This window comes from Heterodontus francisci, chromosome 34 (assembly GCF_036365525.1).
Source record: "Heterodontus francisci isolate sHetFra1 chromosome 34, sHetFra1.hap1, whole genome shotgun sequence".
NCBI classification, from domain to species: domain Eukaryota; kingdom Metazoa; phylum Chordata; class Chondrichthyes; order Heterodontiformes; family Heterodontidae; genus Heterodontus; species Heterodontus francisci.
In genome coordinates this window covers 36,168,042-36,190,546 of record NC_090404.1, presented here as the reverse complement: position 1 = coordinate 36,190,546, position 22,505 = coordinate 36,168,042, and the positions used below count along the sequence as shown (strand labels likewise).

At 43.7% G+C, this 22,505-nt stretch overlaps 1 pseudogene; it reads left to right on the top strand.

Annotated features, from left to right (window-relative positions):
* The window catches only part of LOC137349362 (zinc finger protein 229-like), an 85,485-nt pseudogene that overhangs the window by 18,307 nt on the left and 44,673 nt on the right, over window positions 1–22,505 (top strand).

Here is a 22,505-nt window from a genome sequence, read left to right as displayed (position 1 = left end):
ATCAGATTGGTGAGGTACATGTGCAGATTGCCATGTGGAAATATGATGTTGTGGCTAGAACAGAGACCTGGCTCAAAGAAGGGCAGGACTGGGTGTTAAATATTCCTGGATACAAGGTGTTCAGGAAAGAAAGGAAAGGGAAAGGGGCGGTGGAGTATTGATAAATGAGAACATTGCAGTGTTGGAGAAAAAGGATGTCCCATTGGTGTCGATAAAAGAATCAATTTGGCTGGAACGAAGGAACAAAAAAGATGCATTTACATTGCTCAGTGTTGTCTATAGGTCACCAGCTAGTGGGAAGAACGTGGAGGAGAAAAAATGCAATGGAATTACAGAGAGGTGCAAAAATTATCGGGTAGTTCGAATGGGGGACTTTAATTATTTAAGCATGTAGTGGGATAGTAGTAGTGTGAAGGGCAGTGAGGGGCAAGTGTTCCGAGAGTTGTTCAGGAAAGTTTTCCACAACAGTATGTTGCTAGTCCATTGAGAAAGGAGGCACTCCTGGACCTGGTTCTTGAGAATGAGGTGGGCCAAGTCGATCAATTATCAGGAGGGGAGCATGTAGGGGAGATTGATCATTGTATCATAAGATTTAGGCTGACCATAGAAAAGGATAAAGAACAATCCAGAGTAAGAGTAATTAACTGGGGGAAAGACAACTTCAATGGGGTAAGAATGGAGCTGGCTGAATAAATGAGATTCAAAAGTTGCCAGGAAACCTGATAGCTGAACAATGGGTAACCTTCAAAAAAGAGAGAGTTCGGGCACAGTCAACATATGTTCCCTTGAAGTGGAAAGGTAGGGCAAATAAATCCAGAGCTCCCTGGATCATAAAAGAGGTAGAGATTATGATAAAGAAAAAGGGTGCTGTTTTCCTTGAAGAGAAGGCTGAGAGATGATTTGATCGAGGTATTCAAAATCACGAGAGGTCTGGACAGAGAATCATACCTGACAGACAATGTCCCAGACACTGCCATCACCATCCCTAGGTGTCCCACAAGCAGGACAGACCCAGCAGAGGTGACGGCACAGTGTTATACAGTCAGGAGGGAGTTGCCCGAGACGTCCTCAACATGGGCTCCGGACCCCATGATGTCTCATGGCATCAGGTCAAACAGAGTAGATGGAGAGAAACTGTTCCCACTGGTGAAAGGATGGAGGACGAGAGGGAACAGATTGAAAGTAATTGGGAAAAGAAACAAAAATAACATGAGGAAAAACTTTTCCACCCAGCGAGTGGTTAATGTGTGGAATGCACTGTCTGAGAGTGTGGTGGAGGCAGGTTTAATTGAAACATTTCAAAGGGAATGAGACAGTTTTATGAAAAGGAACTAATGGAGCTGCGGGCTGACAGGTCCCGGATGCTGATGGATTCATCCTCGGGCTTTCAAAGAGAAGCAAATGAGGGAGGAACTGCGCAGAATCTGTCCTCCTGTCCCGCCCCCTCTTCCTATTGGCAGGCAGCTGCCGTCAATCAACTGGACATTGTGAGCGCACAGGTCAGAGGTTAAGCGCCGGGTGCGCAGGCGTATTGCGGACCAGTGTTTGGAGTGAGTGATGGCGGCGGAGAGACGGTTGTGAGTCGCTTCTGCAGCCGGTAAGTGGCGGCTGGTGGGCGGGGAGGATTCAGAAATACCCGGTGTAGGCCTCAACCCCCCCCACCTCCCAATAACAAACTCCCGGTCCTGTGTTTGCACCGAGCGGGCGGCAGCTGCGGGAAACTGAGCTCAGTTATAAAGGGGCCTGAGGGAGGGAGGAACCATTTGGGACACAGCACAGGGCAGGAGGTCCCCCCTCCCCCACTCCCTGGTTCCACAAAGACTCCACTTGGACTGGGCCACACCTGGGCAGGGCTGGCTCAAGGTGCAGGAAGCTGCTAGGCTGAGCTGTAGACTGGGAGGAGTGGGGGGTTTGACTGACAGCCCTGGGGAGGGGGATATCAGGGCAGGTACACACACTGCTCCCCCTTTTCCTCCTGGGATCTTTTACTGGAGTTGTGTTGCTGAGTGTTTCTAAAGTTCAATAATTTCAGAGCATGACAGCCCCCCACTTTACTTTCATTTTTAGTCATTTTTAGTTATTTTTTCTTCCTTTTTTTTTGCTTTCCTTTTTACATTTTTTACAATCTTTTTTTGCATTTATTTCATTTCATCTTAGTTTGTTCAGTTTGCTTACCCACTGTTTTTTTCAGGTTGTTTTTCTTCAGGTTTGCACTTGCTGATGTTCAATAATCAGTATATTCACACCTAATCTGTACTAATGCTTTGTCTTTCAACACACCATTAACATATTGTTTGCCTTTGCTCCGTGACCTTTTGGTCAGCTATGCGGCCTGGTCCAATCTGCACCTTCTCTTGCCCAACCCCCACCTCACTTGTTTATAATCTGTGACTTTTCTAATATTTGTCAGTTCCGAAGAAGGGTCACTGACCCGAAACGTTAACTCTGCTTCTCTTTCCACAGATGCTGCCAGACCTGCTGAGTGAATCCAGCATTTCTTGTTTTTGTTTCTAAACTCTGTCTCCCTATCCCAGTAATGTGGGTGTATTGTAGGTTGCTGTGAATGTTGGACTATATTGTCTCTCCTCATTCTTCCTCCTCCTCCCACTCCGAGTTCCAGGCTGCAGGCACTGGCGGTTTGATGTGCCTGAAACATTAAATATGTTTCTCTCTTCACTGAGACCTGCTGAGTATTTCCAGCATTTTCTCCTTTTATTTCAGATTTCCAGCATCTGCAGGACTTTCCTTTTGTTTTATTGCACGAGTTGCTCACAGAATCAAAGGCAGTGAAGGTGCTCGAGCTGGACGGAAGCAGTCGTGTCAGAACCTCAGTGGGTGAGCAATCGCTGAGTGCAGGGGAGGAATGAAGCTGGTGGATGTGCAGGGAGGCTTCAGAAATATCCGGTGTCGGCCTCAACACCCCCAATAAGAAGCTCCCAGTCCCGCGTTCCAAGGAGAACAATCCCAGCTTCTCCAACTTGACCTTGTAGCTAAATTCCCTCATCCCTGGAACCATTCTGGTAAATCTCCTCTGCACCCTCTCAAGGACCTTCTCATCCTTCCTAAAGTGTGGTGATCAGAACTGGTTGTGATATTCTAGTTGTGGCTGAACCAGAGTTTTATAAAAGTTTCCCTTAACTTCCCTGCTTTTGCACTCAATACCTCTATTTATCAAGCCCAAGATCCCATATTCTTTGCTAACTGTTCTCAATATGTCCTGCCACCTTCAATGATCTATACATATAAACCCCCAGGTCCCTCTGTCCCTGCACACTCTGGATCTGTGCCATTAAGCATATATTGCCTCTCTCTTTCCCTTCTGACAACCTGGAAATTTTCAGGATGTTAGAACTGATAGTATAGATCAGGAGTGTCCAGCCTTTTTGCATGAGGGGCTACATTCGAAATGTTGTCCGAAATAGGGGGCCAGAGGTGAGCAACATTCAGAAAGGTAAAGGTATTAGAAATTTATTTGACTGTTCATCAAAATAACAAAAATGTGCATTTTTGTGCATAAGCTTTAAATGAGGAAACCAATGTATTAACTTACTTTCCCAACATTACGTTGAACACTGATTTGGTGAGTTCCCTGGCATGGTTTTTGCTTGCAGTAGTAGACATTTTGGATATCGATTAAATTCCTTCCCACAGACGGAGCAGGTGAACGGCCTCTCGTTATATTATTATAATATAATACTATCTTTAATATCATCTAATAAGATATTCTTTCTTACAGTTCAGTGGGATGTAAACAGTAACCCCAGCACCTTCAGGGGAGATGGTGCGAAAGCCCCTGTGTGCAGAGTGAGCATCAAATCAATGTGTGGAAATCCTCTCCTAATACCCTGTAAAAGGAGGTAATAAAAGTCATCACTGTCAGTACAGGATAGAAATTCAGATCAGACAATTCGAGATCCTATGGAACATTTTATTCCTCTCTTGTTTCCCCAAAGCTGTAAATCGCAGTCCCACACACTCTCCCTCCTCCCTGTGCTGAAATCCAAACCCATGGCACCATCTGCACCATTTCTTTCCTCCTCTGCCAGTTTTCTCCCTCCCTCTACTGTGGTTGGGTTCAGTTCTCCAGCCCGTGTGCAGAGTGAGAATAAAATTAATGAGTCAATGATTTTCTCTCCTGGTCACTGGGGCCCTGAAGCCCCGCCCACTCTCTGTTCTGGTCCCACAAATTACCAGATTCATTCAGCTCAATTTCACAACTTGTCTTTGTGTTTTTGTGGGTTCTCTCTCACTCCCTTTTTCCTGTTGTAACTTCATGTTCCAGGGTATTAGAAAGGGAGGATTTGCGGAATGGAAAGTCAAACAAAATATCACCTCAAGATGTGACAGTCACTCGATTCATCAGGATCTGAATATCATCGGCCTTTGATCATGGAAGCAAAAAGTGTGGAGAAACCGTACACGTGTTCTGTGTGTGGACGGGGCTTCAGCCGATCAGCTGGCCTGTCGGTACACAAGTGTAGTAACACTGGGGAGAAGCGGTGGAAATGTGGGGACCGTGAGAAAGAATTAAATTACACGTCTGAGCTGGAAACTCATCGACACAGTCAAACTGAGGAGAGGCCGTTCATCTGCACTGAGTGTGGGAAGGGATTCACTCAGTCATCCTCCCTACTCGCACACCAACGAGTTCACACTGGGGAGAGGCCATTCACCTGCACTGAGTGTGGGAAGGGATTCACTCAGTTATCAAACCTGCAGACACACCAGCGAATTCACACTGGCGAGAAACCGTTCACCTGCACTGAGTGTGGGAAGGGATACATTCATTTATGCGCCCTACTGACACACCAACGAGTTCACACTGGGGAGAGGCCATTCACCTGCAATGATTGTGGGAAGGGATTCATTCGTTCATCCGCCCTACTGAGACACCAGCGAGTTCACACTGGGGAGAGGCCATTCACCTGCTCTGAGTGTGGGAAGAGATTCTCTCTGTCAGGGAACCTGCTGACACACCAACGAATTCACACTGGGGAGAGGCCATTCACCTGCTCTGATTGTGGGAAGGGATTCACTGCTTCATCCACCCTGCTGATACACCAGCGAGTTCACACTGGGGAGAGGCCGTTCACCTGCTCCGAGTGTGGGAAGGGATTCACTACGACATCCAAGCTGGTGAAACACAAGCGAGTTCACACTGGTGAGAGGCCATTCACCTGCTCTGAGTGTGGGAAGGGATTTGCTGATTCAACTGCTCGGCTGATACACCAGCGAGTTCACACTGGGGAGCGGCCATTCACCTGCTCCGTATGTGGGAAGAGATTTACTCAGTCATCCCACCTGGTGTCACACCAGTTCATTCACATTGGGGAGAGGTCATACATCTGCTCCGTGTGCAGGAAGGGATTCACTCAGCCATCCTATCTGCTGAGACACCAGCGGGTTCACAGATAATTACAGGGGTTGGATTCTGCTGTTGCTGCTGTTAATCATATCCAGATTGAACCATGTTCATTCTGACAGTTGGGGTTTATTTCTGATGTCAGTTGCTCTTCTTGAACTGAGCGTCTGGCCCACAGCGTCTCTCATTCATGTGTGAATAGACCGTCATGTCTTCAAACCTCATTTTCAATTGAAATCCACTCAGTAAATGTACTGAACAAAAGATGAACAATAAACAGATCACAGGCCAATCCTGTAACTCTATATTGACAGGAGAAAGTCTGTTCTTCAGCTCAAGAATGAGGCTGTTTAAGCTCTGTGTGTTTCTAAGCACACGTAGACTGGAGCTGTTGGACAGACAGGCTGTTCACAACTGTTAACATGTCAGATAGTGAAGGAATTACTCTTCAAGTAAACTCACCAATTTATAAGCTCAGACTCCGGTTCCTGCTGTAATTAATACTCAGCATCCATTAGTGTTGATTTACAGTCAATCACTGAATCGTCTGGTTAATCTTTGTTACTTGTTTTGTGAAATACTCTCCCTATTAGTGCTGAACTGCTGGATAACTCTGATTACATTTAATGTGTTTATACATGTTTATAAAGTGTCTGTGTGTCCAGATTTAACTAAGTTGTGATTTGTAACCAATAAATGATGTTTCGGGTATGACTTGTCATCTGGTATCTTGGTGATTTGTCGAGAAAGATTTAATTCACTCACTCAGCAGCTCGAGAGGAACCAGACTGAGGTTTAATGAACATAAGAAATAGGAGCTGGAGGAGGCCATTTGGCCCTTCGAACCTGCTCTGCCATTCACCCAGATCATGGCTGATCTTCTCAACTCCACCTTCCCGCACTATCTCCATATCCCTTAATTCCCTCAGGAACCAAAAATCTATCAATCTCTGTCTGAAATATACTCAATGACTGAGCATCCACTGCTCCCTGGGGAAGACAATTCCAAAGATTCACAACCCTTTCAGTGAGGAAATTTCTCTTCATTTCAGTCCTAAATGTCTTATCCCTTATCCTGAGACAGTGACCCGGTGTTCTAGATTCCCCAGACAGGGGAAACATTTTCTCAGCATCGACCCTGCCAAGTCCCTTAAGGATTGATGTTTCAGTCAGATCACATCTCCTTCTTCTAAACCCCAGGGAAAATAGGTCTAATCTACTCAATCTCTCCTTATAGGAGGAGATGGAGCAGAGTGGGGATGCTGTACAATAGTGGTTCTGTTACTGAACTCGTAATCCAGAGGCCTGGACTAATGATGCCAAGACATGAATTCAAATCCCACCACTGCAATTAAAAAGCGAGGATCAATATTGGTGACCATGAAACTAGGATTGTCCTAAAAATCCACCTGGTTCACGAATTTCCTTCAGGGAAGGAAATCTGCCGTCCTTACCCGATCTGGTCTGACTCCAGACCCACAGAAATGTGGTTGACTCTGAACTACATGATGAAATGGCCTAGCTAGTCACTCAGTTATATTCAAGGAAGTAGCTCACCACCACCTTCTCAGGGGCAATTAGGGATAGGCAATAAATGCTGGCCATTTCAGTAACACCCACAGACTATGAATAAATAGAACAATCCCAGGAACCAGACTAGTGAACCTTCATTGCATTCCCACAATGGTGGTATATCATTCCTTAGCAAGGAGACCAAAATTGCACACACTGCTCCAGGTGGGGCCTCACCAATGTCCTGTATAATTGTAGTAAGACTTCTTTACTCTTCTACCCCAATCCCTTTGTAACGAAAGCTAACATACTATTTGCTTTCCTAATTACTCGCTTTCCCTCGATGTTAGCTTCCTGTGATTCATATACAAGGACACTGTTACATGTGCTTTGCTTTTAACTGAGAAAATTGAATGCTGAACTGGGTGGGGCACAGTCTCCAAGGCAACTTGTTTCCAAGCAACAACAGCAAGGAAAATGATCGGTCACGTGACATTGTTAAGAGTTCAATTTCACTTTGCTTTGTGAAAGACCAGTGCTGGGCAGGCAGGAGGTAGAACAAACTGGCTGGGACTTGTGTTTTTTGGCAGACTTGAAAAAGACCTCTCCCTGAAAAGAAGGCATCTCTTGTAGAACGAAATTCCACATTTGAGTTGTGTCTGTGTTCTGCCTGGAGAGGAAAAGACCCAGAGAAAGAGGAGTTGCTACTGTCTGTGGAGAAAGGCTCCTTTGCTGAGAGGAAGCCCTGCATTGTTAAAGGTAGCAAATTCCTATTGCTTCTGAAAAATCTCTGCCTCAAGAGTGATTCCTGTTACTCGTGCTTTTTGGGAGATCCTGAAATTTCAAGAATGCTACTATTGCTGGACTGCTACTTTAAAATTTAAGTAGACCTGTTGCTATACCTTTTGCTGAAAGATCTGTGTGATGCCTGCTGTAGACGAATTGCCTTGACCGTCTACTCATCACAGACTGCTCAACAAACTTGCCTGGAGAGACTTTAAGTGGCTTCTGACTTTTCAACTCTGGGCCACCTCACCGATTTCGAAATATCCTACCAGACCACCAACGATTTTATTATTCCGAAGAAACAGTTGAACACCAAAAACTCTTTCTCCCCAGTTAACTGGTTTTTGAATATGTGTGTGTGTGCATGAGGCTTGGGAAGAATAAGAAGTTTTTTATATATATATATGCATTGATTCATCCCATTATTGTTTAAGATTTAGTTTATTAATAAATAGTTAATTTTGTTGTTGTTTGAAGAAATCTGGTTTGGTGTGCTTTATTCTGGGGGATAAATAAAGTGTTTAATTTGGCTAATTTCCAGTAGGTGGGAAACTTTATGAATACGCTGTGACCTGTGAAGCAGTGGGACTGAATTAACAGTGCGTTACTCCCACCTTGGTCGTAACAACACCCAGGTCCCTCTGAATGCAAACATTTCTCAGTTTCTCAACATTCATTTTAAAAATTGTTTTTTAAACATTTTTATTATCGAAGTGGATAACTTCACATTTCACCGTATTGTAATCCATCTGCCATGTTCTTACCCACTCACCCACCCAACCTGTCTGTATCCCTCTGAAGCCTCTTTCTGTCTTCCTCATTTCTTGCTTTCCCACCTAACTTTGTATCATCAGCAAACCTGCATACATTACACTCAATCCCTTCATCTGAGCCATTTCTATAGATTGTAAATAGCTGAGGCCCAAGCACTGATCCTTACTATACCCTACTAGTTACAGCTTGCCAACTTGAAAATGACCCATTTATTCTGACTGCCTGCTTTCTGTCCATTAACCAATCTCAATCCATGCTAATATATTAATTCAATCCCATGAGTCCCAACTGTGTAATAACCTCTGGTGTGGCACCTTATCAAAAGCTTCTTGCTTCTTCAAAATCCAAATAAATTACTGCTTCCACCTTATTCACCTTACTAGTTACATCCTCAAGAAACTACAAGATTTGTTAAACGTGATTTCTCTTTCACAAGTCCATGTTGTCTCTGCTTAATCATATTATGATTTTCTAAGTGTCCTGTTACCATTTCCCCAAATAATACATTCTAACATTTTGCCTACAACTGATGTGAGGCTAATTGGTTGATAGTTCCCCATTTTCTCTCTTTCTGCTTTCTTGAATAGCAAGGTTATGTTTGCTCCCTTTCAATCCTTGGGAACTGCTCCAGAATCTATGGAATTCTGGAAGATCAAAACCAATGCATCCACTTTTTCTGCAGCTACCTCTTTTAAAACCTGAGGATGAAGGTTGTCAGGTCCAGGGGATTTGTTGCCACTTAGTCCCTTTAATTTTTCCATTCCTATTTCTTTACTTATACTGATTTCTTTCAGTTCCTCATTCTCACTCGACACTTGGTTTCCTATTTCTGGAATGTTTTTGTGTTTTCTACCATGAAGACAGATACAAGTCATTTGTTTAATGTCTCTGCCACTTCCCTATTCCCCATTTTAATTTCAACTGTCTCTCTCTAATGGGCCCTCATTTCCTTTCTCTAATCTCTTCCTATTTCTATAGGTATAGAAACATTTACAATCTTTTTATGTCTCTTGTTAATCTGCACTCAGATTTTTTTCCTTATTAAATTCTTGATCCTCCTTTGCAGAATTCTAAAATCCATCCAATCCTCAGGCATACCACTTTTTTGGGGATCATTATAAGTCTCTTCCTTCAATCTAATACTACCTCTAACTCCTCTTGTTCGCCATGGTTGGACCACTTTTTCTATGGGATTTTTGTGACTTAAAGGAATGTACATTTGTTACAAATTATGGATTAATTCTTAAAATGCAAGCCATTGCTTATCAACCATCATATCTTTTGATGTAGTGTCCCAATCTACTTTAGCCAACTCACCCCTCATCCTGCAAAGTTTGCTTTGTTTAGACGTAAGACCCCAGTATTGTCCCAAACTAAATTACTTTAAAACTCAATATAAAATTCGACCATATAATGGTTACACTTCCCTCGAGGCCTCTTTACTACAAGGTTATTAATGAACCCTTTCTCAACTCATTATTTCATGAAAGTGATGTATTTGAGTCTGAATTCAGCCTTTTGTCATCTCCCAGTGGACTTATACTGTCCTGTTAGTACTGGGTTAGGCCTTGTCCAGCTCAAACAGCCCAGATAACAGGAGCCAACGAGCCTTATTTCACTCCTCAGGGTGGTTTGTTTCTTGAGGTTCAGATTATCATTAAAATAACAACACACACTGTGTCCACCCATCGTTCTCCCAGACGCACCGTCACCTCACAGTCAGGATCATGTGTCTATGAAGGGGAGATTGTTGTCCTGTCTAGACCACCCTGAAAACCCTTGCTCCATAATGGTCAGGAGTAGACGGTCTCGGTATTATGAGAGGAGCCTCAGGGAATTAGTCCCAGTGATCCTGTAAAACAGAGGAACACATGAGTGGGAGGAGGCCATTCAGCCCCTCGAGCCTGTTCCTCTAAACAGTTATATCATGACTGATCCATATCACAACTACCTTTACCAGTGTTGATTACATATCCCTGTAACCTTACCCAATAAAAATATGTCACTCTCAAGTTTTGACATTTTCCTTTTCTCCCCATCCATAGCAGCTTTTTGGGGGGACAGTGTTCCAGATTTCACTATCCTTTGTGTGAAGAAGTGCTCCCTGACAGCACCCCTGAATGGCCCAGCTCTAATTTTAATGTTGTGTCATCTTATTCTGCATTCCACCAACAGAGGAAATCATTTTTCTTTATCGACCCTCTTAAAACCTTTAATCTTCTTTATTACATGAATTACATCACCCCTTAATATTCATACTCAATGAAATACAAGCCCAGTCTATATGACCTGTCCTCACAATTTAACCCTTTTAGTCCTGATATCATTCTGGTGAATGTTCAGTGTACCTCCTGCACAGCTGATATATCCTTCCTGAGATGTGCTGCCCAGAACTGAACACCTCACATGTTTTGTCTTTCATCATACCATTAACATACCGTTTGCCTTTGTTCCATGACCTTCTGGTCAGTTATTCTCTGTGACCTTGTCCAGAAAAACACATCTTTTGTTATCTCTTGCCCCATCCCCGTTTTACTAGCTTAAAACCTTTTACATTTCTAACATTTGTCAGTTCTGATGAAAGGTCAGTGACCTGAAACATTAACTCTGCTTCTCTCTCCACAGAAGCTGCCAGACCTGCTGAGTATTTCCAGCATTTCTTGTTTTTATTTCAGATTTCCAGCATCTGCAGTATTTTGCTTTTATTTACCTCACTTCAGATGATGTGTATCCAGAGTTGCATATAACTGCAGCATTACTTTCACCCTTCAGATAAAGGCGGACAATCCATTAGACATTTTAATTCACTTTTCTCCCAGTCCAGTAGTTTTTAGTGATTTCTGTGCATGAAACCCTAAATCTCTCTGTCCCTTCACAGTTCCTAACTTTTAATCATTTAGAAAATATTCTGATTCATCTTCCTTCGATCTAAGTTACCAGAATGGTTCCAGGGAGGGAGATTTTAGTTACAAGGTGAGGTTGTAAAAGCTGGGGTTGTTCTTTTTCACACAAAGGAGATTGAGGGGAGATTTAATCTAAGTGTAAAAGATTATGACAGGCATGGATAAGTTAGACAAGGAAAACTGTTCCCATTAACTAATGGTACAAGGATTAGTGGACACAGATTGAAAGTTTTGGGCCAGAGATGCAGAGGGAATATAAGGAAGCACTTTTTTACACAGTGGGTAGTAAATGATCTGGAATTCGCTGCCCATGAGGGTGGTGGAAGCAGAGACAATCACTGATTTCAAGAGGAAATTGGATGGTCACTTGAAGGAAATAAACTTGCAGGACTACAGGGGTCAAGCAGGGGAGTAGGACTGAGTGGATTACTGTGTGGAGAACTGTCATGGACTTGATGGGCTGAATGGTCTCCTCTGTTCCATACATGACTCTAATGTTAATAACCTCACACTTCCCCACATTGACCTCCTGCTGTCACTGTTTTCTCCGCTCGCTAAGTCTATCAATGTCTCTTTGTAATGTTTTGCTCCCTTCCACAATACTCAATATGTCACCTAACTCAGTCTGTGGGTTGATTAAGGAAAGCCAGTATGGATTTGTTAAGGGAAAATCATGTTCAGCTAACTTGCTGGAGTTTCTGAAGAGATAACAGAGGGTTGATGAGGACAATAATAATAATTCCTAAGAAGGGTCACTGACCCGAAACGTTAACTCTGCTTCTCTTTCCACAGATGCTGCCAGACCTGCTGAGTGGTTCCAGCATCTCGTTTTTATTTCAGATTTCCAGCATCTGCAGTATTTTGCTTTGATATCAGAGAGTGTGTGTGTTTTGACATGAGGAATCCTTGGACAAGAGCTTTCTTCAGAGGGGAATAATAATAAATAAATAAGTTTCTCTGTGTCACTCATTCTCACCTAAAGAAACAAGTCTTGTGTTTTAGGGGGTTTGAGAAATTTTTACAACAAGGTGAAGGCGGAGGGGGCCTCAGAAACACAAAGGTTGAGAACCGCTGTTCCAGAGCACCCGATGTAACCTGTATATTTCACCCTCTCTATCTCTTCCTGCAACTTTATCACTGCACCTCCCTGGCTCTCAGCCTCTCCACATATTTCAAGGCTGAAAACAAAGACAAAAACACGTCACGTCCCGCTCAGAGAACTCCTCTATGCTGATGATGCTATACTAGTCGCTCACACAGAAACTCAGCTACAAAGCCTCATGGACTGTCTTTCTCATGCCTGTAAACTTGTTCTTGTTGACTATAAGCATCAAGAAAACCATGGTCATGAGACTCCAGCCTTGATCACACAAATAACACCTAACTGAAATTGATTAGCAAATTCTGCTACCTTGGTTCCACAGTGAGAAATAAATTGTCTCGTGATTGCAGAGCTCGACACACACAGAGGGAAAGAAACTACCACTTTTGGCCAACTTGTGAAAGGTGCATGGGATAACATCATGCTGACCATTAGGACCAAGCTAATAGTTTATAAGGTCTATGTTCTCAACACCTTGCTGTATGGCTATGAAACACGGGTGATTGACAGCTACCAGAAAAAGTAGCTCAATAATTTCCATCTTTGCTGTCTGTGGCCCATTATGGGTATATCCTGGCAGCACAAAATCACAAATGTGGCAGTCCTCTCAAAGGCAGAGCTCCCAAGTGTGTCGGCACTAATCAAACAGAGGTGGCTTTGGTGGATCAGACAAGTCCACAAGATAGAGGATGGTTGCAAACCCAAGGACCAAGGTAGCCGGGGCCAGACGACCAGTGGGCGCCCAAAGCTCCGCTTCAAGGAGGCTTGCAAGTGTAACCTGAAGGCCTTAAATGTCGACTATCGCACTTGGGAGTCACTAACTGACGAAAGAGGGAAATGGCAACACATCCTGTGGACTGGTGTGCAATACCACGATGACCAGTTGCTGCAGCAGCTTGGCAACAGACGCCAATGTCAAACACAACAACTCACAGCATCACTTGGCAGATTCATGTGCAGCACTTGTGGCAGAGCCTGCGTCTCAACAGTTGGCTTTTGCAGCCATCAGCAAAGGTGAACCAAGAGAAGATTCCCCCTCTCCGCCCACCCCCCCACATGGCTTGTTTGCTGCATGTCGATCATCTTTCGTAGATGAAAGGGGAGCCTGGAACTCGGAGTGGGAGAAGGAGGAAGAATGAGGAGAGACAATATAGTCCAACATTCACAGCAACCTAGAATCCACCGACATTACCGGGATAGGGAGACAGAGTTTAGAAACATTCAGCAACACGACTCCAGTAAAAGATCCCAGGAGGAAAAGGGGGAGCAGTGTGTGTACCTGCCCTGATAGCCCCCTCCCCAGGCCTGTCAGTCAAACCCCCCACTCCTCCCAGTCCACAGCTCAGCCTAGCAGCTTCCTGCACCTTGAGCCAGCCCTGCCCAGGTGTGGCCCAGTCCAAGGGGAGTCTTTGTGGAACCGGGGAGGGGGGACCTCCTGCCCTGTGCTGTGTCCCAAATGGTTCCTCCCTCCCTCCCCTCCCCCAGGCCCCTTTATAACTGAGCTCAATTTCCTTTAAAGTTTGCTCCTTTGATGTTACACTTTATTAATCTTTAATTCCTCCAAAAGAGCTGGAAATCTGGCGGCCGTTAACCCCGGGCCTGTCACCAGGAGAAGCCCCGCAGCTGCCGCCCCGCTCGGTACAGACACGGCACTGGGGACCATTTGTCCACGCCTTTATTTTACATTATTGGTTATAACGTATTATGACACTAACCTATCCTATAGTTGCTACAGTCTCCTCCTCTGTTTACTTCTCCCCCTACTCTAACTTTCTAGCCCCTGACTCTTGTTTTTGTTTTACCTTATTTGGCTCTCCATTCTTTTGCAAGCCTCCTGTGTGTGTGTTAACTTGCAGCTGTCAGCCTTTATCTTAGTGGGGCAGTTTCTCATTCACTACATCCTTTGTTCTAACTCTTGCTGTTTTTCTTTTCTCTGCATAAGCACAATTTTTAACTGCCGTACTGTCTCAAGGTCTTTTCTCACATCCCCTTATCAGTTCCCTTGTTCAGTGATTTCATTATGTTGTGTTGAAAGGACTTCTTGGTAATTTTCCACAAGCTGTAGAAACAACATTTCAGTATTTTTTATTCTCACAATTCCCCCTTTTCTTTTACTTAATCCTTGTTGTTTTCTACATACTGAGGAGGGGTCTCATATGTCCTCTCAAATCCTCTGAGCATTATTTCAGCCGCCTTCTCAATGTCTGTACTCCCGTTGATACTATCCATTCTGTCATTTGGTTTCGGGCCTTGAATTCATCAGGTACCCCTCTTGGGACCCCTATGGAATCCAAGTACACCTGGTCGTCAAAAGAGTTCGCTATCGCTTCCCTTTTACCCCTTTCCCTCGTTATTATCTTTTGTTTCTCAAATGCCAAGGTGAATGGTATTGCCAATTGAACAATTGCGCACGTCCCCTTCCACTGGGAGGGTAGGGTCTGTCTCAGGATTTTTCCTCCGCAATACCACCATAAATCCGCTCTGGGGACATTCAATGATGAGTAGTTCCCTCCCCTGACTCTTCCAGTTACGTCCTCATTCTCTATGCATGACTTCAACTCTCCCATATTTCTGGTTAGCTTCCCACCGTGTCGACTTACGCATGATGTGTGATTCACACTGGTGGCTAAAAATGAAGGGGGAGTCCTTGAATCTTTTTTCTCTAGGGGAGGGAACATTAATGACAAGGATATGCAAGTTTTGAATACCCCAAGCCGTCTTATCCTGATATAGGGCTAACATGCATTCCATGCCCTTTCGGTCACGCTCCCACCCCAGCAGGAAAGGTACTACTTGAGCTATCGGTCCACCAGATGCACAAGCATAGCAATTGTTTTTGTTCAAACTTTTTACATTATATTTTATCCATTCTACCCAGGCATTTGTGTCCCCGTAACCGGTTTCTATCTCAATTGTCTTTCTCAAGTCTTTTACCTCTATTATTTTTACTATGTTAGGATCGTTATGAGAGGTCCCTTTTAATTTGTTAGATGGTTTACCAGTCTTATCTATTGTTACCTGAAAACAACATTTTAATTCACCTTTCTTTTTCCCTTCTCTAACTGTTACTCCAAACACCTTGTTGTCTAATTGGAAGTGGGTAGTTTTGATTTGTCGTTCTTCTGTTATTGAGCCATTCCGATGGCGTTGGGTGGATATTCCACCAGTCGTTTCTGTCCACTCGGTTCTTTTTATTGTCAAATATATATAGAGTGTTGCATTCCTTATCTGGACAATCTGGGCCTGGTTTTATGGGGCTCTGGTGAATGGATATAATCGGTGGGAGTGGGTCTCCTGTTAGTAGTCCATCCCCATAATAATGGAGGGAGTCCACATGATAATTTCTTTGGTTATGTATGCCCCCACATGGGATTAGGAAACATAAGTCTACTTCTCCCACCTGAGGATCCTGGCTCTTGGGGATCTCTGTGTACCGTTGTCCCCGTCAGTTCCGTCCCACATTGTTATTTTTCCCATTACTGGGATGACTAATACTGCATATAAAAACATCCAACCCATTTTAATCTGGTTTTGATTTCCTGGCTACTTTTGAAAAGAAAGAGAGAAAGGGAAAAGACACACAATATTACAGACAGTATTTCCGCGCTCGCGCCGCTATATAAAAAAAAAGTTTGTTACTCAAAGTCTTTTTAGCTTTATTTTCAATGGTTCTTCTGTTAATTCGGTTGTCCAAGTTCCTTCCTCGGCCAGGGGTTGTACCGGCCCCTTGATTCTTGTGTAGTGGGCCCAACCTCTTTCTGCCGTTCTTATGGCTGTTTCAGTGGTTAGGAGAGTCTGGTATGGTCCTTCCCAGTTCGGTTGTAGTTAGTCTCTTTCCACGATTTCACCAGAACCCAATCTCCTGGTTGGATCTTGTGCACTGCAAATTCGAGAGGTGGGGTCTGTGCTAACAGGCCTTGCTTCCTGAGGAATGACAATGAGGAAGACAACGCCAGTATATAGTTCTTTAGAAACGAATCTTTAGTTTCTAAGGTTGGCATCTCGCCCCTGGTTCCCATATAGGGTAATGATTAGAGATACAGCACTGAAACAGGCCCTTCGCCCCACCGAGTCTGCGCCGAACATCAGCCACCCATTTATACTAATCCTACACTAATCCCATATTCCTACCAAACATCCCCACCTGTCCCTATATTTCCCTACCACCTACCTATACTAGTGACAATTTATAATGGCCAATTTACCTATCAACCTGCAAGTCTTTTGGCTTGTGGGAGGAAACCGGAGCACCCGGAGAAAACCCACGCAGACACAGGGAGAACTTGCAAACTCCACACAGGCAGTACCAGGAATCGAACCCTGGTCCCTGGAGCTGTGAGGCTGCGGTGCTAACCACTGCGCCACTGTGCCGCCGAATAGCATTTCATAGGGGACAGTCCCACATCTTTTCTAGGGGCTGTCCGAATTCTGAGTATCGCTATAGGTAATCATTTTGTCCAGGGTAACCTTGTTTCAAGTACCAGTGCCATGCCTTTCTGCTCACTTCCACATTCCCCCCTTTTATCATTCTATGATCACCTTCTCTCTCTACTGATCAACTTATATATGATTATATATATTCACGAGGATTATGTGGATCTATTTACTCAAATAACATTTAAACAGTATAATATAAAAGCAAATATAAAAAAAACTCAGCAACTGCTGAATCAGAAGGGTAGGCTGAGCCACCCTCTAACAAGGGGGCGTGTATGGGCCTGGTCGGTATGTTTTTCATTCTAACTTTTCCCTAGGATTGTCATGTCTGGGTGATAAGAAGAGTGCTGTTGAAGTACAATGTCTCTCTCTCGCTGTACCAGCTGCAAGGCCAAGTTGCCTCTGCAGCCCTGAAGTTATGAAGTCATTTCTGATAAGCTGTCCCTCCCTGCAGCACTGAAGCTAGCTTGATAGCAATACATGACTGATTAATTGTTTCATCTTAAATGTTCCCATGTAACTCTGTTCTTAAAAATTCTAAAATCTAAATTCTGTTCTCACAGTCCCCCCTTTGATTCTTCAAAACATTTTTAAAAATCAATCCCTTGATCCCACCTAGGTGCCTTTAATGGTCTCTATTTGTCTAGAAACAGCCTTCAACACCCAGAGGGGTCGCACTCAATACGTCGCCTGCTTGTGCCATAAGAGGGGCCTGCGGTAACTCTGTAAAGGCATAAGTTTTTCAGGGGCTTCAACTACTTGTTTACAACATAAAAGGGTGGAACACTTGTACAATTACCATCTCATTTAAGCTTCACTGTTTTTCTCTGGCTTCATCTCTATTAACGAAAACTTTCTGCGCTTCTCAGCAGTTCGTCCAATTGTTTTTCACTCCATCCATCTATCTTTTGAATTTTCTTTTGGATGTCTGGCCATGATTTTGTTACAAAATGGACTCGAAGGAGTCCTTGGGCAACCGGGTCTTCTGGATCTAAACCTGAATATTTCCTCATTGTGTCCCGTAATCTCTGTAAGAAATTTGAGGGAGTCTCATCCTTTTCCTGTCTTACTTCGAAGGCCTTATTCAAATTTTGTGATTTCGGGACAGATTCCCTAATGCCTTTTACTATCAGATTTCTAAGGTCTTTCATCTGGCCCCTATGGCCGACGTTATTGTTCTGCCACTGCGGGTCTTGATTAGGGTATTTTTGTTCGGCTGGTTAGTTTCCCCCTACCCCGGGAGGGTTTTCTCTTTCCCAAATTTTCATTGCAGACCGTCTAATCATTCCCCTTTCTTCACTCGTAAATAAGATGTTCATAATGGACATTAATTCCGTCCAAGTATATATACTTGGACCGAGAAATTGATCTACTTGGTCTGCCAATCCTAAGGGGTCTTCTACGAGGACTTTCATTTCCTTTTTAAATGCTCTTACCTCTCCTGACGTTAATGGTGCACTAACAAATCCAATTTCATTATTTCCTATTGCTACCTCTCTCAAGGGCATCATTGTCTTAGGAGACTCTCTGTCTCTATCGTCGTCGTTATCGTCGGGTTTAGGGGTGGTCCTTCTTGCTGTCCTCAGATCATATTTGGGTCTTTTTCGCCTTGGTTTTTGACTCTAAATCCCAATACTCCAACATCCGTCCCAATGGACTTTCTGGAGGGATGTTGCCGGCAGACTTTCCTTGTCTCCCATCGTCTTCCTTTTTAGACGATTTATTTCCCATGGTCTACAGTATTCACCTCCTAGCTGAAGGGTCTTATACCTTACGGTATTCACCTCCTAACTGAAGGGTCTTGTCCCCGACGGTATTCACCTCCTAGCTGAAGGGTCTTATACCATACAGTACTCACCTCCTAGCTGAAGGGTCTTATACCATACAGTACTCACCTCCTAGCTGAAGGGTCTTATACCCCACAGTATTCACCTCCTAACTGAAGGGTTTTGTACCCTACGGTATTCACCTCCTAACTGAAGGGTCTTATACCTTACGGTATTCACCTCCTAACTGAAGGGTCTTATACCATACAGTACTCACCTCCTAGCTGAAGGGTCTTATACCCCACAGTATTCACCTCTTAACTGAAGGGTCTTGTACCCTACGGTATTCACCTCCTAACTGAAGGGTCTTATACCTTACGGTACTCACCTCCTAGCTGAAGGGTCTTATGCCCCACAGTATTCACCTCCTAACTGAAGGGTCTTGTACCCTACGGTATTCACCTCCTAGCTGAAGGGTCTTATACCTTACGGTACTCACCTCCTAACTGAAGGGTCTTATACCATACAGTACTCACCTCCTAGCTGAAGGGTCTTATACCCCACAGTATTCACCTCCTAACTGAAGGGTCTTGTACCCTATGGTATTCACCTCCTAGCTGAAGGGTCTTATACCTTACGGTACTCACCTCCTAACTGAAGTCTCTTATACCATACAGTACTCACCTCCCATCTGAAGGGTCTTACACCCCACAGTATTCACCTCCTAACTGAAGGGTCTTGTACCCTACGGTATTCACCTCCTAGCTGAAGGGTCTTATACCTTACAGTACTCACCTCCTAACTGAAGTGTCTTATACCATACAGTACTCACCTCCTAGCTGAAGGGTCTTATACTGCAGGACTGTAAAATTCACTCCTCAAGGACTTTTAGTAATTAGAAGGTCTTATCCGACAGTTAACCATAAGTCACCAAGATAATACTTAAAAGTCGTTTTTCTTACCTTGGTCCATGCACGGAGTTGCCTGACTTCACGTGTGTACCTGCTGCACTAAATACTCGTTCAGAGTGACTTCCCTAGGATCGTTTTCAGTCGATTACTCGGGTCCGCTACCGACGAGAGAAACGAGACCGTTTTTAAATTAACGGGACGCGTCTTCTCGTCTGTCGTCGGCCGCGGTCCCGGCAATGATGAAGAGATCCCGGACGAGCCCCCAATTGTGAGAAACGTAGCCCACTTAATAATAATTTACACCAAGTCAAACTCTGAAGAAGTAAGTTTATTTAACGTTCTTGCAAGATCGGGTGTCCAACAAGCAGGCACACCGATCAACATATTCAGTTCATGTTTATACAATACAAATCCATTTGTCCACGCCTTTATTTTACATTATTGGTTATAACGTATTATGACACTAACCTATCCTATGGCTGCTACAGTCTCCTCCTCTGTTTACTTCTCCCCCTACTCTAACTTTCTAGCCCCTGACTCTTGTTTTAGTTTTACCTTAATTGGCTCTCCATTCTTTTGCAAGCCTCCTGTGTGTGTGTTGACTTGCAGCTGTCAGCCTTTATCTTAGTGGGGCAGTTTCTCATTCACTACATCCTTTGTTATAACTCTTGCTGTTTTTCTTTTCTCTGCATAAGCACAATTTTTAACTGCCGTACTGTCTCAAGGTCTTTACTCACATCCCCTTATCAGTTCCCTTGTTCAGTGATTTCATTATGTTGTGTAGAAATGACTTCTTGGTAATTTTCCACAAGCTGTAGAAACAACATTTCAGTATTTTTTATTCTCACAGGTAGATATCATCTGGACCTGGAACACCATCAGGTTTGAGATTTCCTATTTTATCCAGGATGACAATCCCTTTCTAATTTAATATTTATGATGTTATTGTTGACAGCACATCCCACAGCTGGAATCTGAGCATCATCCACTGGAGTGCAGACTGATGTGAAATAGTCATTTAACAATTCTGTCATAGCCTGGTAATCTGTTTCAATCTGTCCTGAACTGTCTCTCAGTGGCTCAAAACCATCTGTATCCATCTTCTCACTCCTGATGTAGCTGGAAAAGCTTTTGCCACTATTACCATCATTGTGCACCATATTCTTTTCCAAAGATCTCTCAGCTTCTCTAATGGCTGTTTTTGTCTCCCTCAATTGTGGGTGAAATTTGTCCCTATTCTCCTGGAAACAGAATTCAACTTGTTCCAAACTGGGTTCAATGTCAGACAGTTCGGGGAGTCAGGCATCATTCACCCTAGACCTACACTACAGGTAAAACCCCAGACAGATCCTTAGTAAGGATTCCTCTGGTACCTCACCTTATATTTGAAAGGATACTGAAACCCAGCTTTCTCACAGTCCACTCCTGGAGGCTCCACTCCCTCAGCCTACAACCTTCAGCAGAGGCAGTGGTGGAGTTTCACAGTGGGAGTGATCCCAGAGTAACTGACGCGATAGCACTCCTGTGGATGTTCTGTGGATTTTTAAAACATGGAATTCCTGGCAACACACTGCAGTTCCTTCTTTATCTGGAGATTAGATATCTGTTGCATAATTGTACCAGAAGTGAACTCCTCCTTCTGCTACTTTAATGCAGACTTGAATTTATTTCATTTCAAAAGGTTTGTTTGAAATGAAGTAACACCTGTTTTAAAATTGTAAACTCAGGACTGTCACACAAACATATTAAATCTCCACAGAGTAATACAATATTAATTTTCAGACTGGAAACTTAAACCTGCCGTTTCACTTTCAGTCAGGAACAAATCCCAGTTTTACACCAATCCCTGATTTGACAGCACGTTTCCAGCATTCACTGTTGTTCTTCCTGACTCTAAACACAGTTGTAAAGGAGCCTTCTGTTCCGTGCCCAGGAGCTCTGAACATGGAAGAGAGCGGCTGGGGCACATTTCTTACAGGCCTCAGGATTAACCCACACGGGGACTTTGCTGTCAGTGAAGAGAGATGAGAAAGACCAAAGTGCCATTTGTCCCTCTCAGTGTGATCCTGAAGGACTGTGTTCAGGCTGAAGTTCTGTTCCTGCTGTACGATCCTCCCCCAGATTGTCCTTTCTGAGCTCCAGCCAGGTGATGCTAAACACTCAGGTGGGAAAGAGAAAAATCTACAACAATGTGTTTAAAACAAAGATGATTTATTTGACATTTATTTTCTTCAGGATTATCCTGTGAATCGAAGTCTTTGCTTTGGAAGATGGAAGTGAGACGAATTTCCAAGCACAATTCATTCAAATTGCAGGCCGAGTGGTTGCATTGTTGAGTTGGTAATCCAGGGTTTCTGGATAGATCGACTTTCTCAAAGACATTTGAAAATAGAAATAAAAGCAACATTCTGTACATGTTAGAAATCAAAACAGTAACTGCTGGAAATACTCAGCATCTGCTGAGAGAGAAACAGAGTTCTGATGAAAGGTCACAGACCTGAAACATTAACATTAACATCACAATTATACAGCAAGACCTGGTAGCTCAGGTGGGTAGAGCACTGCGGTAATAACACAATGATCATGGGTTTAATTCCCATTCAGGCCAAGGCTTTAGCCCAGGGTGCTGTCAGTGCCTTGTTTGGATACATGATGCTGTTGTGTTGTCATTGCACTTATCATCCACAGGCCATGGGTTGTTGTCAGAGGCTGAGAGTTCAATCCCACCATGACAGCCCGTGCTGTATTCTGGACTTCATTATCTCAGGCAAATCTGGTCTTTTTTTCAACTCAGCTCACTGAAGGTGGCATGAAATTATCATTGATTACTGGATAAACCCTTAGCATTTGCTAATGTTATTTAAAACTATGGAAAAATTATGGCACTGAAGGAGGTCATTCAGCCTGTTGTGTCCGTGCTTGCTGGAAAAACTACCTGCTCGATCTAATCCC